This window comes from Rhincodon typus, chromosome 15 (genome assembly GCF_021869965.1).
Source record: "Rhincodon typus isolate 14 chromosome 15, sRhiTyp1.1, whole genome shotgun sequence".
Classification (NCBI taxonomy): domain Eukaryota; kingdom Metazoa; phylum Chordata; class Chondrichthyes; order Orectolobiformes; family Rhincodontidae; genus Rhincodon; species Rhincodon typus.
The window spans coordinates 39,512,685-39,535,195 of record NC_063346.1 but is presented as its reverse complement, the minus strand read 5'-3'; the positions used below and the strand labels follow the sequence as shown (position 1 = coordinate 39,535,195).

General features: G+C 40.5%; 1 long non-coding RNA gene across 1 annotated transcript in view; it reads right to left on the bottom strand.

Annotated features, from left to right (window-relative positions):
- LOC125484948 overlaps window positions 1-2,911 on the bottom strand; it is a 6,776-nt gene extending 3,865 nt beyond the window's left edge. The window contains exons 1-2 of the long non-coding RNA XR_007263730.1: window positions 2,832-2,911; window positions 1,881-1,957 (exon numbers count right to left, since the gene is read on the bottom strand). This is a non-coding gene — a long non-coding RNA (uncharacterized LOC125484948). The remainder of the gene's footprint in view (window positions 1-1,880; window positions 1,958-2,831) is intronic.
- Between the last annotated feature and the right edge of the window lie 19,600 nt (window positions 2,912-22,511).

Genomic DNA, 22,511 nt, shown 5'->3' with positions numbered 1-22,511 from the left:
CTTTTTCTGATGAAGGGTCGAGGCCCGAAACGTCAGCCTTTCTGCTCCTATGATGCTGCTTGGCCTGCTGTGTTCATCCAGCCCTGCACCTTGTTGTAACAAGATTCTCAAACCTGTTAGACAAGCTCAAGGCTCCTTCAGTGCTACCTCCTGGATCCCTCTATCTGACTCAGTCACAGTCACACCCTCCTAGCCCCAAACACTGACCAAATTCAAAGTAGTTAATCTAAGGAGTATGACTGTCTCCTGAAACACAGCATGCAGGTATCTCTCCCTCTCATTATGTATTGCCAAACCTCAGACTCCAGTCCATCCAGTGTGAGCTGAAGTTTCTTGAGAAACTAACATTTGGTTCACTGTGTACCAACAAGGGGGCCCATCAGCTCCCACAACATGCAGATACAACAAAAACTGAAGTTTCTGGAAAAGCTCAGCAGGTTTATTAACAGCTAAACTAACATATACAGAACAAACTAATCTCCAGACATAACCCATGGTCATGTGCTAATATCCACGTTCTTGGCATATTTGCATGTTGAGCTCTGAAAGTGACATCGCTTCGAAGGTGATGATTTTGATGGATTTTCTTCATCGGCAGCAATGGCATTGACGATGCCGAAGTGAGCCCAGCGCAGACTTGTGACGGAGGCCTTGGAGGTGAGTTTGGGTCCCCTGTGGCTCATGGTGGTTTCGGCAGAGGTGAGTTTTGGCCCTGTACGAGACCCAGTGGTGGCTGCATCGGTGAGTTGGGCCCGGAATGGACACTTGGTGAAGGCAGCAGTGACGAGTTTGGGCCAAAGCGGGACCCACTGGCAGTTGTGGCGGCTGTGTTGGCATGGTTCAGCGAGGGCTCATGGTGGCAGCAGTGTTGGTGGAGGTGAAATGGCGCCAAAGGATGGTGACTCTTGTTCCAACAGCACTGAGAGGGAACCCATAGCTGGCCACTCCAGGCCCATGGCTCAGCACTGATCAAGAAGGACTTTATTTGTTTTTTTATTTTTCTGCCTTTATATTCTATGTTTTATTATTTTTCTGTGTTTTAAGATGTTGCTGGAGAGTGCAGACACTATACAACACTTTTCGCTGTATTTTGTAACAAAATACAGCTGCTGTTAAAAAATGATTATTCCAGATTAATTGAATTATTACTACACATGACAACAAAGAAATCAAATCAAACCAAATCTGAATCCCATGGATTTTGGAGACTTTTTCAAAGGCAGTAATAGTCATAGACTGACAGGGAGTGTAGGAAGGAACTTAGGGATGTACTTGAGATGGCTGCACTTTGATTATTGAGCAAACAGAGATGTGGCACACAGCAAAGTTAGAATTGGGTTTGGCCAATGGAGCCATTTAAGGGTGGAAGTTTTGATGCCAATGCAGTTGAGATTGAAATCAACAATGGTGATAGGTCTGTGAGACTAAGGATCAGTTTTATTAGTTGTGAGTGTGATAGTAGTTGGAATGCAACAGAGATGGAAATCAGCAGTCCTGGTGATGAATAGGATGTCAGGTTTGAAGTTCACATTAAGGTCAAACAGGATACTGAGGATTCAACGTTCAGCTCCGTTTACTATTTTCAACTCAGTGTGATGGCTATTTTGTTGCCACAGAAAACCGTTAGTGCAAAGGTCTGTGTTTGAAAAATGGTGTATTGGGATTTAAGTACTTTTTGTTCTCTCCTTTCATTCCAATTTCTCTTGCCGAGAGGTGGCATGGTACAGTTGAGTTTTATTCAAGATTGTTAAAAGTAATTTAAAAATACAGATGCGAGATAAGCTGGGTTCCAATACAAACTTGATAGATAGCTACAAGTCCACTTCAGAAAAATAACAAAACATTTTAAAATTATTGAAGCTGTACTTCAAAAATATTACCACAACAGAATGTAGCTCTTGTATTAAGTAGATGATGTATGTTGTCCTGGTTTAGAAACACTTCTTCTTCAGTTAATCTGGAATAATCATATATCAAATGAGAGAGTATAGACTGCAGTAATTTTCATTGAAATAACTCCTATGTTTCAGGCCTGCACAGATTATTTTGCACAATTTTAATTTGCCGCATTTGACAACAGTCTATACAGTATTGTAGAAGATCCAATGTTTAGTTTATTAATAAATAGAGCTGCATGGGTAAATTCAACAGGCTGTCAGTCAATACTTGTTGTAAGTAATTATTAGTTTTTCTATCCAGTGCATCTTCTACATAAACAACACATTTCTGTTTAGCCAATGGTCGCTAATGCATAAGAGTCTCAAGGTAGCTGAAAGGATCATTTAGCCTCAGTTATAAGAGATGCTTAAAAGGATTTGTTCTAAAATATAAAAGAAGCCAGAATGACTTGAAGAGAACTGTCAATGAACAAACAATGGACTTCATCCCTAGTCATGCAGCTTGACATATGATAGTGTCTCTGATGCTGTTGTCATGGCAGTGAGCGTGTGGGTTTTATGCATGCATTTTCTGCTGTAGGAATTTGATTAATGGCATTTGTTTCATGTCTGAAAATGTGTGTTTCTGGTTTTCTGCTTGAATATGCAGCTCACACTGTGACCTCTCAGTTGAAAGAGAAAGATATTTTCCAAAATCTTTGTAATATTCTTTAAAGTTTAGGGCCGATATAAAGCTGCTGTTTATGGTTAAATGTGGATGCTAATACTGTTTCACATGTCTGCTGAGATTAAACTCTGGGATCCTCTTTATGGTGTCACTGTTGATCAATGAAATCTGAATGAAATACTGAGCCCCTACAAATGCCGCAGTTTATTCAAATTACACAATAGCTGCTATTTGCACATAATCAAAGAGAATCTAAACATGCTTACCGATGCACAGCAGTATGGCTGAAGTACAAGAAAATGTGCAAAGAGGCACAAAAAAAGGTTTTGAGTCTACTTGTTTTATTTTGTATAAATTGAAGCGAAGTCTAAAGTTTCTACACCTGCCTGTAGTTTGGTCTGAATTAGTGTTCAGTTGAGCTCATTAATAACAGTGATGAAAGAAGAAACCACCTGATGATTTCCTTGAATAAACACAGCCATTTTCATAGAAACCATGGATGTGTTAGTTTTCATGGATCAGTACGATTGAGTGTAATTTGAAGTTTAATTTTTTCTGCATCCTGCCCTATTATTGCAGCTGATGGACTCCACGATAAATGGTTAGTATTATTCAGATGGAAAACATAACAACTGAAATGTCTCCCTGCCACCAAAAATTTCAATTTTGATATAATTTTAAAATCATGAGGCTCATTTCTGGGTCAACCATATCTATGTTTAATTTCTACTAAAATGGAATAGAACTGCTGATTTCTACACGGGGTGTATATTTTATAAAGAGGGCTTACATTTTTAACGGTTCCACATTATTATAAACTTGCACCAACCATAAATGGCCCCGATTTCAAAAATGTCATTTGTTACTGTGAAATTTTTGAACATATTAACCTGCATAATTGTATAACTCAGGAATAGAAGAATAGTATTACCTAGGGCCAAGAAATGGGCATGAGGGTTGAAAGATGATTCATAGAATCCCTACAGTGTGGAAACAGGCCCTTCAGCCCAACAAGTGCACCATGACACTTGGAGCATCCTGGCCAGACACATACCCTTATAACCCATCTAATCTACACACCCCTGGGGAATTTAGTATCTACCTAGCCTGTACATCTTTGGACTGTGGGAGGAAACCAGAGCACTCGGAGGAAACCCACGCAGACATGGGGAGAATGTGCAGACACCACACAGATAGTCGCCCGAGGCTGGAATTGACCCTGGGTCCCTGGTACTGTGAGGCAGCAGTGCTAACCACTGAGACACCGTGCTGCCCTCTGAATGAGGTACTTCATATGTTAAAGGGATTTGATTGGGTACATACAGAAAAAGTATTGCAGCTTATGGTGATGTGAAGAACAAGGGTCATAGCAGAAATCTGGGGCAAGGATTCGATTTTGAGGTCAAGGCCCTGATACTGGGATCAAATGCTGATCCTGAGCGCACACTGTGCCAGAAGTAATTATCCAACTCAAATCGCCACTATTTTTTTTCCCAGTTACTCGCCAGTGAGGTCACTTGATCTCCAATCAAGGGTGTCATGTGGTCTCCCAACACTGAGGCAGGAATGGCCCTGAGAGAGAGAAGGAAGTGCCCTCTCAGTTGAGGGCGCCTCCCTCCTCAGTTCAGCCTGAGGCCACAGCAGTAAGCAGCTTTCTTCACCAACAAGGGAGAAGGGCTTTAAATTATTCTGCAGCACTGGCTCAGCCAGTCTGTCTTTGAAATTCACCACCACAATCCACCACATTAGGGGGTCCATAACAGACCCCTTAAGTGGTTCAATTGGCTTCCCATCAGTCATAACACCTCTGCCCCAGCCTCCTTGGGAATAACCTGGGGGCAAGAGAATGCTGACAAACCAATACACCTCTCTTACTCTGATGTTTCAGCCCAGACTACACGTGGTTCACCTCCACTGTGATTTGAAAACCTGGCCTCTGGAACCATTACGCCCAAAAAGCTATGGATAGGGGGAACAGATGGAATGTTGAATGCTGAAGGTTTTTTGTTAAACATAGCAAGGAATCGAGAACTAAGTTGGGTAAATAAAATTAAACTGCATATTAGCAGCATTTTGAATGGTGAATCAGATGTGAGCGCTGAACGGTCTACTCCTGTTACTATGTTCCTTTGGACATGGCCAGACACAAATTGAAAAGCTTCTTTGTTTTGTAGCAAGGTCACCATTCAGAGCAGCTTGTTAATTCAATCTGTTCAGTTTATTATTGTATAAGCCCACGTGCGTGGATGATTGAATTTGGCATTTAAAAATTGCATCAAACTTCCATCCAGTATTTCTAGCCTCTTTGCCATTGTCCAAATCTTCATAGATTTCCCTGTAATAAACATGACTGTGCACGACTTTGTTGTTTTAAAACAATAAACTGGGGTAAAAATTGGTTTGTGCTGTCTTTTGGCAAAATGGTAACAATTCATTGCCTGCATGCTTGTGTTGCTTTGGAGGGAGGGATATATGAACTTAGTACTGCCTTTCCATTTTCCTGATTACAATGTTGGTCCAAGCAAAGCCAACTACTGGTTAACTGAGTATTCAGCGGGGGCCTGAGCAGTGTTTGCAGATATTTCATGATGGAGACAGTCTGCCTTTCAGAAGAACAAGCATCCCTCTTAAGATGAGGCTGCACTGAATCACAGGAGATAGCAGTTGAGTACTTTTGCTGTAATTCGAAATAGCAGAAGTGAAGCTCCAGGAGAAGGGGAGAGTTCACAGCTGAGCAATTGGAGCACTTAGCAGTGAAGGTTGGCAGGAGGTGAGAGGTCATGTTTCTGAGGAGGGCCAGGACTGCGCAAGGACCACTCTCAGAAGGAAATGATAGAAGTTGGATAGGGAAGTCAGTCCCCACTGTATGGAGCTGAGAACTTGACAACAGTGCCACAAGAAGCTGCATGATCTCACTTTTAGCAGAGCTTGAGGGGTGAAGAGGTGTGTAAGGTTGGGGGTGGTACGGAGAGTCCGCCAATAATATATCTTCATGTGACATTTCATTCCACTGCTCCTCCAGCCTCTCCCACTTCTCAATACATCATATCCTCCATTACTTAACTATTAGCATTACCTTGCATTCAGGGATCAGGCTTAACATCGAGATAGTCCATCACACCATCACACCCATTCTAATGATAACACCTCACACCCAGCTCCCATATAGTTTTTTATGTTATATAGTTTAAATATTCGCCAAACACAAGGCAATAGAATCACTAACATTCTTCCTACTGTCTCTTTCAGGACAAAATGTCCCATTAACAGGATGGAGGAGGATAGAACCAGTGGAGGATGAGTGCTTGTATCTCTTGAGTCCTCTGGAGGAGATGGTTCTCTACATTATGGACCAGCTGTGACATAAACCATGAGATTGAATGTCACCGAGAACTTTGAAGATATTGGTCTGCTAGTGACTTACTCTCTTCTTCAACTTTCAGCTCTCTGTTGTATTGTTATGTGGCATAATGGACAAGGTGAAATGAAAGTCCTCTTGCTTTTCACTTACCCTTTAACAGGAATCTCTAAATACTTCAGTGGGACACCATGCAGGAAAGTGCAGATGGCCATAAACAACAGAATGATGAATACATTGGATGATCTGCGAGACAACCATCTGTCACAATGATAGAGCACAGACTAGTCTGGCTTCAAGCTGGAAGAGGGGAATTGTGGAACTTGCTCTCTGCACAACCTCATCTCCATTTCCCTGTCATGCTGTAGACTGAGAGGCATTGCAGCTGTGGATCCAAACACAATGCACCAACTGGACAGAATCTTGTATGTTTCCAGATAGACAATGCCAAGAAAAACGTTTGGTAGATCCTTCTTGTCATTGGCAAGGAGGGTCTTCACAGAATTAATACAACTGGTGTTTCCATGGACATTCAAAAAGCTCCAGAAAATGATCTGGGAAGTTCTTAAAGACCAACTCAAGGTATAAAACAACTTCAGAATGAACAGACTCCAACTCATGTCATAACAGAGAGAAACTCCAAGAGTCTGTTGACTAGTTTGTTGGAAGATGCTGCAGCAAAAGGCATGATGTGAGTTTGCCAAAGAGGAACTCTCAGAGAGGTCCCTTGAATTAGCTATTGTTTCCACACCATTTGAAACTTTTAGGAAGGATCTTGGCCATAGCTATTGACTCATTACTTGAGGGTAGATGCAGGTATGAAGCCATAGTGCAACAATGATGTGCTTTATGTGCAGCCAACACTATTGCTATGGACTGGAAAGTGCATCAAACCAACAAAATCTGTAACAGATGTGGTTTGTTGCATGTCCTGTTTTTCTTAGTTTCTGCAAAGCAAGTGAAACCAGGAGATCTTGGTGCAGGAAACCTAATTCCAAAGATCAAACCAAACCACAGAACTGAACATGTGACCAATAACATTGGTACAATCACAACACTGGTTGCAAGGAAAGTGTTAAGAAATCACACAAGTGCAAGCACATCGATAAGGTTCAGAGGCAATTATTGAAAGGGAAATTTCAGAAGCTGATGAAGCTTTTCACACTGTTGACCTCACATACCACATCAATGATGTAAGACCATCAGGAGCTTTTACAATGATTAATACCATATATCCAGAAAAGAAAGGACAGCACTTCCTGCTGTAACTCTCAGATTTGCAATCTCTGAGGTACATTCGAAGGATCCACCTGCTGTCTCCATGCTGACTGTTTCTCCATGAGGGTGACACTGTTTTAACTTGGGCTTCTACTTACAAAATGTCACTGTCATTGAGCCTCCTGGCGGTCACTCACTCACTCACACTGTCACACTCACACACTCATTACTCTCCTCCCCAGTTGTTGCTTCAATTGTTGCAAGAGGAGCAATACTGCCGGAACAACTCCAAACAGCATCCCTCCTGCTGTGAGTGAAATAAAACATTGAGGATGGGCTTCAACTGAACGTAAACTTTTCAAATTATGCACAAATGCAGCTTTAAATATAAAGGTACCTGGTGCTAAAAGATATCTTGAGTCCTGATAGAAAAGAAGCAGGGGCTGAGAGAGTCAGCTTTTCTTTGTTAAGGTGTAATGTTATCTTAATAGTTACTGTGGTCATGTGGAGCGTACAGATCTGTCCAACATTGAACACTTTGGAGTTCTTACAAAATCTCCCCATAGAGATAGGGGGCAGAGCTGAGTATGGTGGCCATCACCAAGGAAAAGGCGCTAGTAAAACTGATTGGCCTGAAGTGGATAAATCACCTGGACCAAATGGACTACACCCCAGAGTTCTAAAGGAGACAGCTGAAGAGATAGTGGAAGCGTTAGTGGTGAACTTTCAGGAATCGCTACAGTCAGGGAAGGTCCCAGAGGGCTGGAAAATCGCTAACGTGACACTCCTGTTTAAAAAGGGAGTAAGGTGAAAGATGGAAAATTACAGGCCGATTAGCCTAACCTCGGTCGTGGGTAAGATTTTGGAGTCCATTGTAAAGGATGAGATTTCTGAATATTTGGAAGTGTATAGTAAAATAGGGCAAAGTCAGCATGGTTTCATCAAGGGGAGGTCATGCCTGACAAATCTGCTAGAATTCTTTGAGGAAGTAACAAGCAGAGTAGACCAAGGAGAGCCAATGGATGTTATCTACCTGGACTTCAAGAAGGCCTTTGACAAGGTGCCACACAGGAGGCTGCTGAGTAAGATAGGGCCCATGGTGTTAGAGAAAAGGTGCTAACATGGATAGAAGATTGGCTGTCTGGCAGAAAGCAGAGAGTGGGGATAAAAGGGTTTTTCTCAGGATGGCAGCCGGTGACAAGTGGTGTTCCGCAAGGGTCAGTGTTGGGACCACAACTTTTCCCTTTATACATTAATGATCTAGATGAAGGAACTGTGGGCATTCTGACTAAGTTTGCAGACAATACAAAGATAGGTGGAGGGACAGGTAGTATTGAGATTGTGGGAAGGCAGCAGAAGGATTTGGACAGGTTAGGAGAGTGGGCAAAGAAGCGGCAGATGGAGTACAACATGGGAAAGTGTGAGGTCATGCACTTTGGTAAGAAGAATAAAAGCATGGACTATTTTCTAAATGGGGAGAAAATTCAGAAGTCTGAAGTGCAAAGAGACTTGGGAGTTCTAGTCCAGGATTCTCTCAAGGTAAACTTGCAGGATGAGTCAGTAGTCAGGAAGGCAAATGCAATGTTGGCATTTATTTTGAGAGGACTTGAATATAAAAGCAGGGATGTATTACAAAGGCTTTTTAGGCTCTGGTCAGGCCACATTTGGAGTATTGTGTGCAGTTTTGGGCCCCATATCTTAGGAAGGATGTACTGGCCCTGGAGTGGGGTCAGAGGAGGTTCACGAGAATGGTCCCAGGAATGGAAAGCTTAACATATGAGGAACGCTTGAGGGCTCTGGGACAATACTCATTGGACTTTAGAAGGATGAGGGGTGATCTAATTAAAACTTTCAGAATACTGAATGGCCTGGACAGAGTGGATGCTGGGAAGATGTTTCCATTGGTAGGAGAGACTAGGACCTGAGGGCACAGCCTTAGAGTAAAGGGAAGACCTTTTAGAATGGAGATAAGGAGAAACTTCTTCAGCCAGAGAGTGGTGAATCTATGGAATTCACTGCCACAGAAGGCTGTGGAGGCCAGTTCATTGAGTACATTTAAGACTGAGATAGATAGGTTTCTTGATTATCAAGGGGATCAAGGGTTATGGGGAGAAAGCAGGAGAATGGGGTTGAGGAACTTATCAGCCATGATTGAATGGTGGAGCAGACTCCATGGGCCAAATGGCCTAATTTCTGCTCCTACGTCTTATGGTCTTATGGTCATACTGTTTACAAAGACAAGGCACCGGCATCTCAGGAAGTGCAGAATCACCAGGAAAACCAGTTGCGCTGTGCACTCAGTCATGTGTGTGAGGGAGCTTGTTTCCCAGTGTCACATGCTGATTGACATAATGACCCCCCACTTTGTATTTGCCTTTAGCTGATCTTTTCTGAATGTCACGTTTGCACCACTTTGTATTATAATTGCATTTACAAAAGCGAATACCATTTTGGAACTCTAAGTGCACTCACACATTTTCCACCCCATCACCCATCTCAAAATAATGCCCACTGAATATGTTTTTTGAACTGAGATCAGTGGCTTTGAGATCAATTAGCCTGTTATTACTTACCCTAAGTAAAGGCTATTTTCATCCCAGACATCTGATTTTTGTCTTGGTTCTACCTGTGACCCACTCATCTCAAGGAATTTTAGCACATAGGAAAGGTTCAACTTGATAAATGGTTGATGATTTACAGAAAGGGAACAGTATCTTCATGAAATCTTTGGAGATTTATGACCAGACTTCAGCCTAATTTATTTGTTTTTCCCATCTAACCTTTCAGCTTTATTGCCCTGGGGCTCTCTACTTTTTGTATCTTGAATCATTCAACAAAGGAATGCTGAGACACCTGATTATCCAGCCATGAAGAATATATCCAGCACCCACCTGCTGATATCCTTGTGATTGTACCTAGCGAATCAACTTCAAAATGAACAGTGAGGAATCTTTTAGAAGGCTGCGCTCCAGCCATGGATAAAGCACTGTGATACATACCCACCCTAGATCCATATCCAAATGCATTGCATTACCAAAACGTTTATTCCAAGCTGCAGTCAGTGGATATTAGGACATCAGTTGGCTATATGCCAATGCATTAATTAGCTTAATGACTGATGGATACCTAATATTCCATTTGGCTTCTTGCAGATACTCTCTGATGTTCTTTCTGTGGTTGATTGCATGCGTGATCTGTGTGTTTAAGCTGTTACAGTCAATGAAACCCTTTGCAGAGCACTTTTCCAATTTTTTTGCTGAACCCATAAGGTGATTCATCATTTAAAATATTATAGATTAGTTAAAACTGTTTCTTTATAACAGTAATATTCAGCTTGTACTGTTTAAAGATAACTTCAAAATTTCATTTTTCTTTGCAAGGGTTATCTTAAACATTATGTGGTCACGGTCCATGATGAATTCTTGTCATTGGGTTGTGTTGGTCACGTCACCTATCTGTTCAACTTAATAACAAAGAATCTTCAGAAATTCACATGAAAAAAAATGGAACTGGCTTCTGCATGACAGCATGATACACCAGACTGTGATTGATGGCTACATAATTTATATATCAAAGTGGATCACAATTGGTATTGATATTTCATTCATATAGCATTAAACTACTATAATACAATATTGAGGATATACTTTACAGTTAGCAATTCTAGACAACATTCATTTTCACACAGTATCATTTTTCGAGGAAACTAATCTTTGAAGATTCACAGTATTTGAGTGCCTCGCGAATGCTTTTTTGATACTGAGCCCAGGCAATATTACAACAAAATGTTTCTGGTTGATTGAATGTTCTGCGGGTGTCATAGAATATTTTCGCTTGACTGACAGGTTAAACTGATGCGACGTGCTGCTTTTGCTTGTACTGAGTACGCAAAAGCAAAATACCAAATAGACACCAACAAAATTCTGAGTATTTTTCCAATGCCATTGGCACTTATTCCTGGAATGTGTATTATTTTGTGTTATGTGTATTTGATTTGTATTGCTGGTGTGCAAGATCGAAAAGCCAAGCTACTGAGGGAATTAATGGTATCCCTCAGATATACAGATGTATACAATACAAGAAAAGGATAATTATAAAAGGATCTACAGCTTTTAATAATTGTTTGTTGTAAGCTTATTCTCAAACAACTTCTTTGGATACAAAGACTCTGAATATTTGGCCATAAGGAGTGAAAATATCTGAATAAAATGATCCATTGCAATTGTTGTAAATTAACTTAGTCTCCTTTCCTCACTGTTTGAAAGTAAATATTAAGAAATTTCTTTGTAACTGAGTAACAAGAAGGTGATGGTGGTGTTAGTTTGGGGGAGGGGAAGGGGTTGTGTTGTAGAATTACACACAATTTCCAAACAGACCATTCTCATGCTTTGTGACTTAATTAGTGTAAAAGGCGTAAAAGAAAAGTCAGTCAAACATTGCACTTCAGGAATAGTGCTCCTTTAACACTTTGTAAGCAACTACTGACATTTACACAATGCAAATGATGAAAACATTTGGGCTTTCAACTATAGACTGAGAAATGATTCCACAAAATGGTTGGAAGACAAGGCACTATAACTATTTTGTGAGCCAACTCATAGATTCTGTAATGGCTAAACAGCCCTTAACAAAGCACAGGGGCAAGATGCATATCAATCCTGGGTGCAGGCTGACAGGTGGGGTGCAATATTGTGTGAAATGGCAGAGGGCATCATGTTCATTGCCTACTCACCTTGATGGTACTCTACCAACTGCAGGATAGATTTTGGATGACGAGCCTGTTCTGCGGTCAATTGAGGCTCTAAATGCCTATCATTAATGATGGAGACAGGCACATCATCTCTGCCTTATGACAGTCTTTGTCATTATGCCTGACCGGTTATTATAATGTGAACCTATAACTATCATGCAAACAATTACATCTTTTGGTGAATTTTCTCTTTAGAACGACGAAGGATGAGAGGTGACTTGATAGACATGTACAAAATGATCAGAGGCATAGATAGAGTGGACAGGCAGAGACTTTTTCCTAGGGTGGAGGTAGCTATTACGAGGGGGCATAGTTTTAAAGTGAGTGGAGGCAGATATAGGGGAGACGTCAGAGGTAGGTTCTTTACTCAGAGAGTGGTAGGGGCGTGGAATGCATTGCCGGACAGGGTAGTGGAGTTAGCCTCATTAGGGGCTTTTAAGCGGCTATTAGATAGGATATGGATGATAGTATAAGGTAGGGGTGGAGGATAGATAGACCTTAGGTTTAGGGTAAAAGTTCGGCACAACATCGTGGGCCGAAGGGCATGTACTGTGCTTTACTGTTCTATGTTCTATGTTCTATTAACCTCAAAGGGGCTTGTTTTGGCCACTGCCAGTATTTTAGCAATGGTTGGGTATGGCCACATCATGTGGTGAAGCCACCCAACTGTGGGTTAGCAGGGTGGGTCCCTACTACTCAGGCACTCTAGATATTACAAAGTGGCCTTCAAGTGGAAGGAGTCACCACTGGCTGCTACCTGATCATTACTTCTCCCACTGGGGCCCACCTGACCACTCCTAGTAAGCCTTCATCTCTGCTTCTGGTAGTGGGGTGAATCTAATCCCAGAAGTGGTCAATGTTCCTGGAGCACTGATGTGACTGAAGAGGTGCTAGACTGTCAATTAGGCGTGGAAGCCAAAATCTGAGGCAAATAAGCATGAGAGCAACAAAAAAATGTTGCGGTTTTTCAGGCCACTGGAGGCGGGCTTATCCTCAACTTTCTCGAAAGTAGGCAGGATAACCACCTCTATGTTAGTATCTACCATGTGCAATAATTGTGGTTGGTTTCTAAGAAGTTTTGTGATTTACAAAACACCACAAAAGTAAGACAAGATTAGGTTAAGTAACATTAGTGGGCCCAGTTTGTCATCAAAGAGCATTTTAGTGTGTAAAATTCCAGCATATCAATGCGCCAGTGCAAGTCAGAGGAACATAAGCTCATTTCACTGATTTCCAAGTGATAGGGACCATCCTAAAGTCCAAGATGAGGATTTTTGCACGTCTGTATAATTGCATTGTATCTCAAGCGCATAGTGACAACATCTGTACCAATCTCTGATAGAATTTTGGAATGAGGTCCAGTGAGCAAGTCCTGATGAAGCATCTCTTCTGGTCTTCTTTTCCCAGTAAATTAAGTGGATATCTACAGGAATCTAAATAGTCCCCTATGGAGTTGATTAGTTTTCCAAAGTAACTGTTTGGAGGTTTCTTACAAGCTTCATACCAGCTGTTAGTACATGCGAATTCTATAGAGATCATAAAGGATAGAATTTCTGGGTAGCTTGGAAAATCCCCTATCATCCAACTTACTTGATTAGGGGTGGGTTGCTGGGCAGACAGAAATTCAGCCCATGTACCATCTTTTCTGTTGTGAGATCATGTTGGGCTTTTGATAGAAGGTTGCGCATGTTATAAAAGTTAATGGTTCTGAAAAGGTTCCGGTTGGAGGTTGGATTAGGCTCCACCCAATCTGATGACATCACACAGGTTTTGGATACAGTTGAGGGAATTGAACGCAAGATCCTGATGGAGACAGGCACATCATCTCTGCCTCATGATAGCCTTTGTAATTATGCCTGACCGGTTATTATAATGTGAACCTATAATTATCATGCAAACAATTACATCTTTTGTTGTAAAACAAGTACCTCTTCTTGTGTAGGTTCAATTGTGATTTATCCTCAACCACTGCTAATTTGATAGACCCTTAGTGTCAGCATAGAAATAGGCATTCCCACCCATTTCCACGGTGTGGAAAAATCAACAGACTGATTAGAATATACCTGTAGAAAGGAGGATTTGCTTCATCAGGGGCTTTGTACTTGTTTAAGATTTTGTTTAAGAGAGTAGGAATGAATATTTTTTAAGACTTCTTGAAGCACACTGGTAGTATTTCCTCCTCTGGGCCAGAAAGACCCAGCTCAAGTCTCATCCTCCCAGAGGGGTATCCAAATCCATCTCCGCATGTCGATTTAAAAATAATTGGAGCCAGTTCATAATTGATAGGACAAAACCTTAGTTTTCTCCTGCACAGAAATGCACCGTTGGCTGCTTCATATTTTTAAAAGCTCTGCCATTAATGTTTTGTTTAAAAGAGTAGAAACCTGTTTAATCTTTACTTTAAAAGAGTAGAAAAGTTAATTGGTGGCAGTACACTACCCCAACCACAAGTTACCATTGGCTGGTACACAACATAGAACAATCCACACTGATGTCAGTGAACATGAAAAACTTTGATTAAGTACAACTATAACTGTATACAGGAGAGAGTAAGAGGGGACATCTATGAAACCTTACACACTCAAGTCCCTGTCCCATCTGATCAGATATCATGACATATCTCTTTATGTGCATGTTCAATAGCTTTATGAAAGTAAAGGTTTGGTTAGTTATTTATCTGATATCTTCTCCAAAGTCTTTATCTTCATTTGCTATTTATACTGTTTACACATCATCCTGCATTTTCCACCCTCCATTTCCCTGAATTCTCTCGGCTTAACAGGGAAAGTTTGTGGGGTTCCAAGGCATCCCTTTTGACATTGTGGAAAGTCTGTGCATTCCAAACTTCTTCTTCAAGGGACTTCATCCCTTGTTTCTATTGTTAGTGGCTGAGTGGTCACTGAAGATCAGGGGATACAAACCATCTGGCTACAGTCTTCTTTCTTCAAGAAATCAAGACGCTGCTGTTTCTTTGAGCAATGCCATTTAGTGTTTGGACAAGACATGGGCTTGGTTATTGCAGCCTCACAATTATGAATACCACTTGCTGCTAATCCCTGAGCCATACCTGGACTCCTTTTTCCAATGCAAGCAGGTCAGGAGACTTGGGTCTCTGGCTGAAGGTGCAAGCTTGGTTTGTCCTATAATGTTTTCTTCTTTTTGTTTTACTTGTTCATCATTCTACTTGGGATATTAGTGCATGGGAAAGGGAGGAAAGTTGGGTTTGGAGATTATAACTCATCAAAATTTAGCATAGGATGAAACTAATTTGTGATCCTATAGAGTGATAGCTGAGTAGGGCTAAATTAATTAATTTTCAGGCGTTTTACTTAATGGTGTGTGCCCCTCTCTAGGCTTTGCTTCTGGCTAGAGGACACCTTAGTGAATTTATTACTTGTCTGTGAGTGGCACAGTTAGAAACAATGTGCTTGAGGGAATGTGAGATACTTGGGCACCATATAGGCCCAGCAATACCAATGTCTCTGATGGTCGTTCCAAAGGACGCCCCAATGAAGAGCTCAAGGGACAAAACAACCTCTCACCAAACGATGATTGATAATGCTGATGGCATTGTTTGAAGTGTTGACACAGGACAGGGTACGTGGGGTCATACCCCATTCAAATATCAAGGCAAAATGTGCTGATTTGTGCAAATTCTTCATTACACAATTGAGCCTCATAGAATTCTTGCAGTTTCATTGCTGTGACTGGCAAATACTGAGTGACTAACACCACAAAGGCTTCAGTTTCTTGAAATAACTTCTTGTTTTCCTTCACCGAGCAGCTGTTAGATATCTTTGATAGACAGTCAGCAGTAGTCTGATATTTTCTTTACACAGTCCATAATGCTGTCATATTGCAACAGCCACAACTCAATTTGTATTCACTCATGCTGGCTAGGCTAGCATTTATTTTCCATCCCTAACTGCCCAGAGTCAACCACATTGCTGTGGGTCTGGTGTCACATGTAGGGCCAGACCGGGCTAAGGATGGCAGTTTTCTTCCCTAAAGGACATTAGCAAAGCCAATGGGCTTTCCTGACAATCGACAATGGTTTCATGGTCATCATTAAACTTTTAACTCCAGATTCTTCTATTGAATTAAAATTAATCATCTGCCATGGTGAGATTTGAACCTGTGTCCCCAGAGCATTACTTGGGTCTCTGGATTAACAGTTCAGTGATGATACACCTAGACCATCGCCTCCCCTTAAATTGTAATTGTACAATTGTAATTTCTGAATTCTGGGTGGCATATTTGTGAACTCCTTTGCGCCCAATTGAGTTAGGAACAGCTTATAGTCAGTTTCAAACTTAACCAGTAAGTCAAAGATGTAGTCAGAGAAGTTTTTGCACTATTAAACAGCATTCCCTCCAACTTTCTTGCTGGCTGTACTGGAAATCAATGCTGTGACCAATGTGTCAACATCGATTGCTATGCATGGAATTTTGGAGTGACTGTGCACATAGCCACAGAGTTTAGAGAGAACATTGTTCTCAACTTGCTGCAAATGCTTCATTCTCAATGAGAGATTGCAGTAATGAGTGAACATTACGTTGTTTGTGTCAACGAGCACTCTTGAAACCTAACAGACTGGCCATCTGATCCAATCATGCTTTATCCGGAATAATACTCAGAACTGTGGGCAACGTATCTACCACTATGAGAATCACCATGTTCAAGGAACTCTCACAAAATAAACATTTTTTCAATTTTCTTCAAGTGAGAGCTGTTGATACTCTGTCCAACACAATCCTGACCCTGCTTCCAAAGATAGTTTAGGTGTACATTAACTTGGGATAAGTAAGGAAAGAATTTTCCCACCTGATTCACCATTCCCATGAATATAGTTTTCCTGGATGGTCGACGTAGTGATTGTAACTAAGTCAGCCAGCTGGACTTCATAGAATATGAGTTCCCTGATTGGGGCTATTAACCTGCTCCAATGAGGGAGCCCTGGCTGACAGATAAGAACAGGAGCATCGGATACTCTGTTCACTCTGTGTGCTGGCTCTGAGGGAGCTACATCTGTGTCAAGGACTCTCCATGTGTAAATAACGGGTGATTTGGTGACGAGATATCAGCCTCTGTGGAGTTACTTCAGTGGAAATTTCTGAATGGACGTCATCTTCTGTGAGACCGCTGTCGTCATTGTCCCTGACCAAATTGGCCCAAACACATTATCATTGGGTTTGAGAATTCACACTTACCATTCAATTTCAGTCCAATATCTGTAACATTCTCAAGACTGTCTATACCCTGCTATCATGCTGTGCTTTTGTGGGTCCGTGGGATGAGAACATCATCAATGTGGCGTATGGCACCTTCTATATCTCATTCTATGATGGACATTGACTGTTGAAGAATCTTAGGTGCAGACATAATTTCAGAAATCCAGTGGTTAAAACAATAATGTCTGAAGGGTGCTATGAAGGTGGCTAACAGTTGGGACTCCTCATCTAGAGGATGTTGCTCGATATATTTTTTGCGCTGTTTTGCAGATTTAGCTAGGCTTTGTCTACAGACCCATTGGATGTATTACTTGTTGTACAGCCCTGTTCAAATGTGTTAAGTCGACGCAAATTCTAATGATCCAATCTTTTTTGAGAATGTGTATCATAGCAAGGCATCATGTGTGATGGATGAAATAACACTTCATTGGAGTATGTCCTTATTCTCAGTTTTTACCCCTTTTTGAAGTGGGTTTGGGACCTTCCTGGGTGTAAACATGCAAATTCGTTTGGCATCTGCTTTCAATATTTTGTGCGACACTGTGCTCAGTTACCCTGGGTCTGAAGAGTTTTGGAAATTATTGTTTGAACTTATTTGCTTGTTTCTGTCTGATAACTTTCAGAATGAAATTGAGACATTTGCAGGCTCTCCTGCTTCACAATGAACATGGCGGACTCTGAATAAACAGTTCAATGATTTCTTTGTCTTTGTGTCTTCACATTGCTTGAAGCTGACCTTTGACTTTGAGGGCCAATTCCTGTTGACCTTGAAATTTGATTGATGAAAGTTGCAGTATCATTGTTCGCAACCATTTCAGGCCATCATACAGATCAGTACCTCCAACATCTGTTTCCATTGAAAGAACGTGTGAAAGCTACGATGTTACCATTGCAAATATTGAATGTTATTGACTGTGGTTTTTCCAAGAGTAATAATTTGCCTTGTTGGGCTGCCTTTAAGAACACTTGCTCTATATTTTTGTTGGATAAGTTGTTTTTTTAAGTGGTCTGCTGCTGAAACACAAACACTTATACTGTAACCAGGGTTTTTGTGGACACAGGTGGAACTTTCTTCTATTTAATGGACCTTTTCTGCAACATCTCAAGAAGGAAAGGCAATGCCCTCATCGTATCATCCCCGGACTGTTAATCCAGAGAACCAGCTAATGATCTGAGGACCTGGGTTTGAATCCCATCACAGAGATTGTGGAATTTGAATCCAATAAAAATCTGGAATTGAGAGTCTAATTAAACAATGAATCTGTTGTTGATTGCCAGGAAAGGTCCATAGGAATCACTAATGTCCTTTAGAGAAGAAAACTGCCATCATTACCTGGTCTAGCCTATATGTGACTCCAAATCTACAGCAATATGGTTGGCTCTTAAATGGCTCTCTGGGCAACTAGGGATGGGTAATAAATGCTGGCCCTCACCTCATGAATTTTTTAAAAAAAAGTTGGCAAAGTGACATTTGGTGCCTTTACTGTGCAACTGTAGAACCTCTAGGGGCAGTTCTGTCTTTGTTCATCCTGTCTGGGCCCTGGGCCTTCTGGACAACTTTGTAGTGGGATAGGGTAGAATTTGTTGCTCACCTGAGTTGAAAACTCTGCCTTCTGTGGCAATGCTGCCTGTGTTGGTCACTAGATGGTCATGTGAATGGTTGGTCTCTCAGTCCTTTGCTTGCTGCTCCCTGTCCATGCTAGAATTCTCTTCAGGCTTTTCCTGCTCTGCTCTGGTCGGATCGCAGAGTTAAACTCATGTATCGCCAGCTGCACTATACTGTCGCTGGACTTTTCTGGGTCTGGTCGCTGCTTGCCAACTGCAATAGAATTGTGTCTGCTAATTAACCAAAGGAAGTCCACACTGTCATCAGTGAACATCAACAACCTTTGTTAAATGCAGTCACAATATGCAGGAGAGAGTCAGAGACGACATCTCTGGATTCCTACACATTTAAGCCTTTGTCCTATGTAATTTGATTTCGTTATAACATAGCCCTTTATGTATATGCTCAGTGGCTATTATTAAAATTGTAGTCATTGTGTAGATAACATTAAATTACAAGGCGATATTGATAGACTAAGTGAATGGAAAAAGCAGTGGCAGATGGAGTTCAATGTAAGTAAGCGTGAGATTATCCAGTTTTGTCCCAGTAAAAGACAGATCACAGAACACAATGGATGTCCAAAGAGACTTGGGTATTTAGGTTCATTAATCTTTTTTAAAATGTCACTAAAAGGTGCAGAAGGTAATCAAGAAAGCTCATGGAATGCTGGCTTTTATATCTAGAGGAGTGGAGTATAAGCATGCAGAAGTTATGCTGTAGTTATTCAAAACCCTGGTAGACCCCACTTGGAGTACCATTAGCAGATCTGGGTACCACACTTTAGGAAGGATATATTGGCCTTAGGCAGAGTACAATGTAGGTTTAGAAGAATGATGCCAGGATTTCAGGGGTTAAATTAATGAGATGAAATTATACAATTTCGACCTGTTATCTCTAGAATTTAGAAGGTTAAGGGGTAATCTGATTGAAGTCTTCGAGATGTTAACTGGAAAATACAGGGTAGATAAAAATGAACTATTTTCACTGGTTGGGGATTCTGGAACTAGGGGGCATTGTCTGAGAATTAGGGCAAGACTGTTCAGGAGAGATGTTTGCAGCATTTCTACGCGCAAAATGTGGTAAATGTTTGGAATCCACTTCCACAAATTGTAATGGATGCTGGCTCAGTTGTTAATTTTAAATCTGAGATAGATTTGTTAAACAAAGGTATTATGGAATACAGGCCAAAGGCAGGTGTATGGATTTAGACCACAGATCAGCCATAATCTCACTGAATGGTGGAACGGGCCTGAGGGGATAAATTCTTATGTTCCTACACAATTAACCCTTTACTTCCCAAATGTAGTGCGATGAAGAAATAGACAATGCCCTGTTTTCTGGTACCCAGTCCATAGATGGACCAGGATATTTCCTTTCTGCCTGTTGAACTTTCAGGACCTGCTTTTTAGAGATGTATGCAAAACTATAATGGCACAAAAATAATTTTAGCAAACAATACAAGTGCAAAGTGAACGATACTCCAAGAAGGCATCATAATAGGTTAAATCACCCTATACTATCAATCTATACTTCTCTTAGGTTCAAAAGTAAAACTCATACATGATAACAGAATATAGAATTGACCAGGCAATGGAACTTACCAATACTAAAGAGCAAATTGATTATTTTTGTAAGATATGCTCATGTGAATATTCACAGAAGTGTGTGTAGACCAGACTGTAAGTTGCTACATATTCTCTGATTTACGTCATTTGTCCCCTTATAATAATACTCCAGTGGAGACACAGTGATCGCAGCAATTCTTCCCCAAAATTCATTGGTGTACTGTATGATAAATGTAGTTGTTAACATCCTGAGTAAATAGGGACACTAAAAAATCCTGTACCTGTCACTGTAAAGGGTTATATCACTATATCAACCCTCTTTTTAAAAGAGCATTTTCTGAAAATTGAAATCAGGTGCAATTTATGCTCTGAATGAAAGATTTTACTCTCAATACTTTGAATGGAATAGGAGCAATGTAGTAAATTATCTGAACAACTGCCATTAACAATGCATCTGATCTTCGATAAACATTTTAACATGCTTTAGAATACCAACAGCACAGTAGTGAAAGGCAACAAAAGCTTAACTTAATTGCCTAGAACAATAAGTATTAAAATGACTAATGCTGCAGAAGACAGGTTTTAATTGAGAATGATACACACGTGCATTCTACACATTTATCATGGTAAATGGGTAATTTATCATAATTTCATCAATGCTTGTGGATAGTGTTTTATGCTTGATGAGATTTCATCACAAATAGATTATGTGGATATATTCTTTAAGCTGCATAATTGTGTAACTAACTTTAAAATAGTTATTGGGTGAAATAAGGTGGATTCATTTTCCATTTGATTATACAGGTTATGCTTGTTTTACATTTAATGAATTACTTAACAATGTAGCATTGCTTTTGCTACAGATTTATTTTGGTAGCGAACACATTTTCAAAGCTTCCTTACCATAAACATTATTTTAATTAAATTTGGTCAGGAAAGTACTCAGTACTGTACTGCAGATATTGCAAAAGGTAATCCTTTATTTCAAGTTTAAATTGACACCTCTCTTTATTTATTAATGCTTGCTCTCTTCGAAGCTTAATACATCAATATATTTATTGGGATTGCTCTGGAAGAATTATTTTCACTCTTAAAATATTTTTTTCACTCAAACTGTCTTTGTTTTTATTTAATAGGGTAATGTTCCTCTCATACAGGTAAACCTTCACATCTGCAAAATTGGAAATATGTTACAAATTTAGAATCTTACACATATTCATGATTGCTTGCCTATAGGGAGAGCTATCTATCGCTGCACTAAACATATCTCCCTGCTCTTTTACCTTTCTCTTTAAAGAACCATCATTGTCATTTCTGAACCCTCCTCCTCTCTTGCACCCGTCCTCCAACATTACCAGCTGCTTTTTCCAGTTTTGTTATTCTGCAATTACAGTAGATGCAATGCTAACCCTTTTTACTGGCTCAAGCAATTGTGTGATCATTCAAACATAACGTGCTTTGGAGGACTGACTTATAATTCCACTAATCAAACATTTGTATTGATTACAAATGGTGCCATATCCTGTGCATTGGACAGAATGATGGCAGATTTTGGTGAAAGTCAGGAAGCACAATCTTTACCCTCCTGTTATTCACTGTTATGACTTCCAATATATTTTCACTCTGATTTTGTTTCTTGCAATACTGTAGCTAATCCAACACAATCCTCTGTTAAATTATATCTTCAGAAAAGCAACTTGCAGGCCTTTGATCTGAGTGCAACCTTTAACCTTTATAGGCTCTCGTTATCTCCCTCTATTCTTGATTGATTCTCACATCCACATAAAGTTTACCTTTGACCTGTTTTACTCATCTTCTGTTTCTCTATAACCTGACTGAAATGATATTTGTGTATCACCTTTTTGCAGGATTTTAAACTCCCTATTTATGAATAGGTTCCATCATATCTTTACCATAAGGCCATAAAATGTAGAGGCAGAAATCGGCCATTTGGCCAATCAAGTCTGTTCTGCCATTCAATGAGATTGTGGCTACTCTGATAATCCTCACCTTCACTTTCCTGACTCTTCCCGATGACCTTACTGATTACAAATCTGTCCAGCTCAGTCTTGAATATAATCAAACGCTACAGAGCACTGTGGTAAAGTTTTCAACAGATTCACTTGCATCCAATTCCTTCTCATCTCTGTCTGGGTTGGGTGACCCCTTATTCTGTGATTGTGCCCTCTGTTCCTACTTATCCCACAACAGGAAATCA